We start from the raw sequence: 8,134 nt of genomic DNA on the forward strand, positions 1-8,134 counted from the left end.
TAGTCGTGTGGCGATGCTGTAACATGATTTGTAACGCCAGCCATGAAAGCCTCAATTGCTAGCTGGATGGTGCTTTCTTTAATACATCATGCTTAGCTCAGATGACAAGCATTGAAACCAAAAAGGTAGTACCTACATCACAGCTCTTTTCATTTAATCATAGCATACGACATACCTATCTGGGATGATACTACAGGACGAGAATCTGCTTTTAACATCCAGAGGATTATTTTATTTATAATGATGCATACACATTAAAGAGCATGATGCAAACAACTATTTAAGAATCTAGAAATATTAACTTTTCCATCTCAGTACCTGCAAGCCATAATTATTTAGGCATATATCTATAACAATCATCATAGCTATGCCAGCAGCCAGACTAATTACAGACGTAACAGAACGAATAAAAATACATTAAAATTCAATATGTACAGACCCTCGCTGTATGAAAAGTGTTCATATTGATATAATAGGTTCTCAACCCAAAGCTGGTTGGAACCTCAACAGATCCACCATCAGCTGTCATAAACAGCCGAGATGTCACTGAAGAGGTGTTACAGGAAAATGATCAGGCGTGAGATAGTTTCCCATTCCTTTCAGTGCAAGGCCAGAAATTGCTGTCAGTCTGCCTAGTCCATTTAACAAAAAAATTTCTTTGAACAGGCCACTAATCGATCTACCAATGGGAAAGAATTGATTCTCTCAACAATGCGATTAAGAGCATGTGCCAAACAAGTTATATGAATTAAGTTAGGAAAAATACCTTTCAGTGTTTGTCCTGATTTTACGATATAAGTACCTGCATCGGTAGCAAATAAAAAGAAGCCGGTCGTTATTTGATTCCAGATGGCCATAATCACTTCAATGAGTCCATCACACACTATGTTACAATTAACATTGTTAGTGGCCAGCAATTCACACACATTAAGAAGATATGGTATGGTATCATCTTTTGTTCCTTATTTAAGGCGCCCACAATTACATTAGCAAAAAAACCGGCCCTCAGAATCAGTGGTTTCATCAACAGACAACCACACAAACTGATCCGCTAATTCAATTTGTAAATCTGACAATACGTTATTGGAACAACGTCCTACGCAATGTACTTGCTTCAGGCACATGTTGTCGAGTGTATTTGGCAAGAAAATGTTTTACTGTGGGGTTATTAATTTTATACAAGGAAATATCAGCGGCTAAAAATGCTAAATGCTTGGCACAAATACCCTAAACAATGTGGGCCAATGGCTGACACGAGTGGGTTCTCACTCCCTTCAAGAGACTATCTGCTTAACCCTAGAACTGCCAAACGTCGCGCTTGCGACTCAATAGAGTGTCACTAGAATGCCAACGTCGCATGCGCGACGCATAGTACATGCATTCGCTTAACCAGTCATAACATCATTTATCGTTCACTTACGCTATTTTAATAAGTAAGACATTGAAGAGGAGGCTTCAAGTCTTTCATCACACATTCCTCACTAGCCGGAAGTGACTCAGTCAAGGTCAGGGTAGGTATAAATTCAGCTACTCTTTCCTGATCTCCCTGGCGTCTCAGTTGCTATGTGACTTCGCACTCGCTCGCGGTTCCTGTGAGTTTCTGTGAATATCTTTCGTTATCTTTCAACAGATTGAGTTTATTATTAAATTGTTTCTTTTGAAGTGTAAACTTTCATCCTGGATGATGAGCTACGTGATTCAAGTGATATTCCCAAAGTTCTTGAAGATGATTGGGATGCTTCCTCTTCCAGCGATATATTTTCTTTAGCTGATGATTCTTCTGAGAGCGGAGAAGAATATGTTCCAGAATCTGAAGTTGAAAGTGATTCCGATGAAGATAGCAGGCCTGCCGACGTTTCATTGGATGCTACTGTTTCCGTAACACCAAAGTGGTGCAGGGTTTATCCACCCGAACCGGAGTTCGATGTTTCCGGTAAGTTCCGCGTAAGGGATCCTGGCATATTGATCTGTCCGCCCCGAAACAGTCCACCTATTACGTATTTCTACTTGTTCTTTACGGATTTGATTTGGAAGCTCTTGGTAAAAGAAAGTAATGACTATGCGGCGAAAAAAAAAACCTAAAAGACATTCTGGAGAAATGTAGGCCTTTTCACGTATGCGAACCTGGTTTGATGTAACTGTCTCCGAATTTAAAAAGTAAATTGCCATTTTAATAAATATGGGGTGCACCGTGAATGCTATCATAAACTGCATTTCTGGTGGCCTATGAGGCACGGCAGGAAAAGAAAACTCTCCGAGAATGACTCCCAGTAGTGCTCGGCGGCTGACGGAACTGTGTGCAGCTCGGAAATTTTAATCATTTTGCGATTTTATTTTATTTTTATTTTTGAGAACTTAATATTTTTAAAAACTAGAAGAAATTTTGCATGTTTTGTATATAGTGATTTTTGAAATGAGTGGTTATTTATTAATAATGGTGAACTTGAAAATAGGAAAAACACTTTTTTTTAGTTTTCCAAATTTTTGATCGCCTGATACGCACCGGATATGCAAGTAAATGATCTAATACTTATGTAAGCATCTTAAATATAGCTTTCTGAGTAATATGGTGTGCTGCATTCTTAACGTTTCTGCACTAAACGTGCTTAAATTTGTGAAAAACATAAATGTGTAATACATGCAAAAATGGCCTGGCATTTAGGGAAAAACACTCGGCACTTCTAGGGTTAAGACTCTTGATGTGTTAAATCAGTGCTTTCTTATTTTCCTCATGGCCAGGATGTGCACAGATCCATAAAAGAAAAGCTATTGCACAGGAGAAATCTTAAAGTATGTGTGCCAAAGACTGCACAAAACAGAATCCGCACTATGCAGGCGCCTCACTCCCTTTGAGAGGCTGTCTGCTGAACACCCCGGATATGTTAGACCAATATTTTTTTGTCATTAGGTAAGACGTGTGCAGGCCAATAAAGAAAAGTACTCTCGTAAGGAAAATCCTAAAGTACATGGTCCAATGGCAGACACGAAACAGAATCCGTGCTATGTAGGGGCTCATTCCGTTTGAGAAGTTCTTTATGAAAGGTACAAACCTAGTGTAGGCACTCCAGTATATAACACAGAAGTTCGTGAAGAAATGTGTACGAATTTTACCTAAAAATCCTTTTAGAAGAGAAATGTGTTCATTACGAATGCCAGGGACCTACCACCCTGCAATCTAGCTCAGTTTGTTTCTGAGGATGACGTCATATTACATGAAATTCCACCCAATGGCAGTGGTAGAAGCCACAGAAAAAATGGGATATGTGGTGTGTTTTATGATCTTAGGTAGATTATAAAAGAAAGTTTGTGTGCACTGGTGTGTGTCTGGCATTCATAGTGAACACATCTCTCTTCGATACGTAATACGAGGTAAGATTTCCCTTATTTACAGTACCTTTCGCTATATTGTCACTTACGTTCAGGGAACCTTACTCCACCACTACCGCCGTTACTAAGCAAGATCGGTTAGCCCATACAATGAAAGATAACTGCTAAACGATAATGCTTCGCGGTTTGTCATCCTGCCAGTCAGTATAGGAGATTATATTATTTAATCGTCCACACGGTACTTCACTGTATATACAGGCCAGTAAATTGCATAAAATCGCGACGGAAATTTTCCACAATGGAACATCATGTAAAATTTAAATATTCCAACATTACTACGTTCGCGTAAATAAGAATGCAAAATTATGTATTTCATAATACTATCACAGTAATACAATACCTGAATCACACAGATGAACCCGGTGGGGTTTATTTTGTAAACAAGTCGGGTACGGTAGTTAGTTGTGGCTTCCCTTTCAAAGGAAATATGCTATTATAGATTCTGTCAGATAAACTTAACAATACAAGCCACAAGTAAAATTTCAATTCTAAAGAAATATTCTACTTAATCCCAGACACACGCAAGCCTAGACGGAAATTCACAAACTCCAAGCCAGGCGGAAGATTTTAACATGGAACATTAATATGCCATCTTGGAGAAAATAATTGTTGCAACAAATATTTCAAGGAATACATTGTATGGAGAATCAATGATGTAGTACATAATTATAATACATCATTGTGGAGTATAAGCAATTGGGAAACAGCAATGTACAAAATCAAGAAAATACAAATATCTTACACTCAATAGAATGAATAGAAATGACTATTCATCCTGCTCCCCCATTGAACGTCATCATGGAAACTTGAATTGGGGGAAGTTGAGAATGCATTCTTCAACATAAAACAATATAAATGTCATCATGTAATAAGCTGTAGGGAGAGAAATAAATACTCTGGCAAAGTTTTGAATAGAATCATTGACTGTGACGAACAGAACTGATGGAGGTGCTATTTAGAAATTATTGTATATTTGTGTTTAAACTTACACATTATGAGCAAGTAAATAAATAAATTGTAAGTGATTAAAGCAACAAGTATTACACAACGAATGAGAACGATTTCACCAGTGAAATTTTATGATAAACAAGTTAGACAGATGGCGAGCTAAAGATGGACTTTATGTAAACGTCTACAGGAAATACATCTTGTTGGACTTAAGACTGATCTACGTCCAGCTTACTGGTCTACAAAGTGAAAGAAAACTAGGATGGTTTCCGTCTACAGTGGGCAGGTATAAATAAGTAGTCATTGTAATTTTTGGGCCACTTAAATATAGAATTGTGAACATCCCTCAATTAGTAGTACCTGTACATAACGTAGGGACACATAATACATAATGTGACAATGGTATAATGATTTATTATCACTATTATTAGTATACAGCGCATAAATATGCATTAGGTTTCACTCTACTTAAGCAGAGCTTTTGAACTCTTGGTACATTTCCCGACATGGTAACGTTCACACGGGGTTTTACATAATACACGCTAGGTCAGGGATTTTTACCTGGACCTGATGGCTGGTTCGAGGTCCACTCAGCCTACGTGATTAGAATTGAGGAGCTATCTGACGGTGAGATAGCGGCCCCGGTCTAGAAAGCCAAGAATAACGGCCGAGAGGATTCGTCGTGCTGACCACACGACACCTCGTAATCTGCAAGCCTTCGGGCTGAGCAGCGGTCGCTTGGTAGGCCAAGGCCCTTCAAGGGCTGTAGTGCCATGGGGTTTGGTTTGGTTTTAAATAAGGAAAGATCATTAAGTTTGAAAGATTTGTGGGGAAAGAAAAAAGGCGTAGGTATGGAGAAAGGGAAGGATGACGGGAGAAAAGAGGATGAGGAGAGATCTGGGGAGGACTCACAGGGAAGAGTGACAAGGAGTAGAGGTGGAAATGGAGAAGCACAGGTGCAAAGAGTGGGAGGGAATAAATAACTAGAGATGGCGATAGGGTTGTGGAATATTGAGGGGTTGATGGGGAAGAGAGGGAATAAAGAATTGGAGAAAACAGTAAAGGAGTATGAGATTATTGCCCTAGTAGAGACGTGGTTAGGGAAAGGGATAGAAATTGAATGGGATGGGTATAGAGTAGTCAACGTGATAAAGGAAAAAAGGGGGAGAACGGGAAGAAACCCGGGTGGGATAACAGTTTTAATAAAAAATGAGATAGTACAGAGAGTAGAGAGAATAAAGAATGAGGTAGAAGGGGTGGTATGGCTGAGAATTAAAATGGGAAATGATGCGAAGGAGGCAATTTGCCTGGCTCTATTATACAACCATCCTAAAGACTCAACTTATGCGAATAAAACATTTTTTGAAGAACTGATTGAAGAAATAAACAAAATGAAGGGATTATATGTGGAAGATGGAATGATATTGTTAGGGGATTGGAATGCAAGAGTGAGTAATAGGGTACCCGATTATGGGAGAGAGGATAATGAAGTGAGAGAGTACAGAAGAAATAGTAAAGACAAAGATATAAATAGCTATGGGGTAAGATTATTAGAGTTATGTGCTATAGAAAAATATATATATTTTAAACGGATGGATGAAGGGAGATAGTAATGGTGAACTGACATTCATCACATCGAAGGGCGGGAGTGTAGTAGATATAGGAGTAAGCACGGAAATAGCTCTAAAGAAGACAATAAGTTTTGAGGTGACAGAATGTGTGATAACAGAACATATGCCCATCAAGATAAGAGGGGAGTATGATGGAGTGAAGAGAAGGGTAGGAAAAAGAGACAGGTATAAGGAGGGATGGAAGTACATTTGGAATGATACTACGATCGAGAGATTGAGAACAGAGTTAAAAGAGAGTGAAGAAAGTATAAGTGTTGAAAGTGAAAGGATGTTGGAAGAAGGGGATATGGATGAAGTTTTAAAACTAATAGAACGCCCAGTATGGAAGGTGGGTAAGAAAGTGAGAATAAGGGGAGAGATAGACAGAAACATAGGCACGGGGTGGTTTGATGAAGAGTGTAAGAGGAAACGAGTGGTTGTAATGACAGCTCAGGTGGACTTCAAGAAAGGAGGGGATCAAGGGAAAAGAGAGGAATATTGTAAATTAAGAAGAGATTACAACAAGTTACTAAATGAGAAAAAAAGTGCTGGAAAGAGGCGGAAGCTGAGAGAGTGAACAGGTATTGTAAAGAGAAAAGATTTGATAGGGTTTGGGAAACTATAAATAAGATAAAGAGAACTAGATCGACAGGGGGAGGAACAATGGTAACAGAAAATGAGTGGATAGGATATTTTGCAGAGCTTTTGGGTGGGAGGGGAGAAGGACAGGGGGGTATGGAAAAGACGTATATTGTAAAGGAAGTACAAATAGGAGTACAGTTACTAGATGAGGAGATAACAAGTCAGGAAATAGTTAGGGTGTTAAGTAAAGTAAAAACCAAAACGGCGGGTGGGGCAAATGGTATTACTAACAGGATATGGAAGGAAGTAGGAGCAAATGAAGTAATGTTGAAAGTGATGGTGAAATTTTTTAACAAGATATGGGAAACGAATAAATTCCCTAGCGAGTGGAGAAAAGGAGTACTTTATCCTATATATAAGAACAAAGGAAGTCGAAGTGATCCAAACAACTATAGAGGAATAACACTCCTGGACTCGCTGTCGAAGGTATATACAGGAATTTTAGCTAATAGGATTATAAATTGGGCAGAGAAATATGGAAGGATTTCGGACTATCAAAATGGATTTCGAAAAGAGAAAAATACTGTGGATAATGTATGGATTTTGGATACTTTAATTACGAAGTATGTGAAAATAGCAGGGAAGAGATTATATGAAGCAGCAATAGATTTAGAGAAAGCCTTCGATGCAGTGAATAGAGAGGCGTTATTTACTAGATTAAGAGAGGTTGGGTTATCGAAAAAAATGAGGCTGGCAATAGAAGGAATATATGAGAAAGTATTGGTGATGATTAAACTAAAAGGGGGTGGGTTGAGTAAGTGTATGGAATCGAAAAGCGCTGCGAGGCAGGGTTGTAAGCTATCACCGATATTATTTCTACTGTTTATAAATAATATATTGGATAGACATGGAGGCGGGAGATGGCAATGCCCTTGGATTGGGAAGAGGGAGATACCGGGGCTGCTATTTGCAGACGATTTATTGATCTTGGAATTAACAGCAAAGGGGTTGCAAGAAGGGCTAAATGAGGTAGTGGAATATACTAGAAGATGGGCACTCAAGATAAATGTACGGAAGACGCAGATAATGATATGTAGGAAGAGGAAAGCCAAAAAAGCAAAGAAATTCTGGACAGTCGAGCAGCAAGAAATCAGACCAGAAAAAAATGGAGTACTTAGGAGTTATAATTAGTAGTAACGGCACGTGGGAAAATCAGATCAGAAGAGACAGATATAAAGGGAGGGGAGCACTGGCAGTAGTGGGGATATTAGAAAATAAATTTCAGTATATAAAGTACAAAATACAGAGATTGGTGTTCCAATCAATGGTCAAAGGAAAAATGTTATATGGGGTAGAAATATGGGGATTAGAGGAAAATAGAAAAGAACTAAACCAGGTGGTGGCGAAATTTAGTAAGATTATTATGGGAGTCCCAAACTGTACTGCAAATGTGGGGGCTAGATTAGTATGTAAAGAATCGATAGACACTACTATAGCCAAGAGGGTGATGAAGTATTGGATGAGATTGGAAGAAGGGAAGGGAGGGGATTTAGTACAAGACACATATAGGTTCCAGAAAAATATGGAGAACGAGAGGTATTGGGTAA

General features: G+C 38.7%; 1 protein-coding gene across 3 annotated transcripts in view; it reads right to left on the reverse strand.

The window, feature by feature from the left end:
• Window positions 1–3,951, reverse strand: part of LOC136876396 (uncharacterized) — a 291,352-nt gene extending 287,401 nt beyond the window's left edge. For 2 of the 3 annotated variants that reach the window (XM_067150337.2, XM_067150335.2), the window contains exon 1: window positions 3,728–3,951. The gene's annotated coding sequence lies outside the window, so the exon portion shown is untranslated. Of the gene's footprint in view, window positions 1–3,416; window positions 3,483–3,727 lie in introns of those variants that run through there. The other variant, XM_067150336.2, reaches the window with a different exon arrangement.
• Between the last annotated feature and the right edge of the window lie 4,183 nt (window positions 3,952–8,134).

Source organism: Anabrus simplex, chromosome 6 (genome assembly GCF_040414725.1).
Source record: "Anabrus simplex isolate iqAnaSimp1 chromosome 6, ASM4041472v1, whole genome shotgun sequence".
Taxonomy (NCBI): Eukaryota; Metazoa; Arthropoda; class Insecta; order Orthoptera; family Tettigoniidae; genus Anabrus; species Anabrus simplex.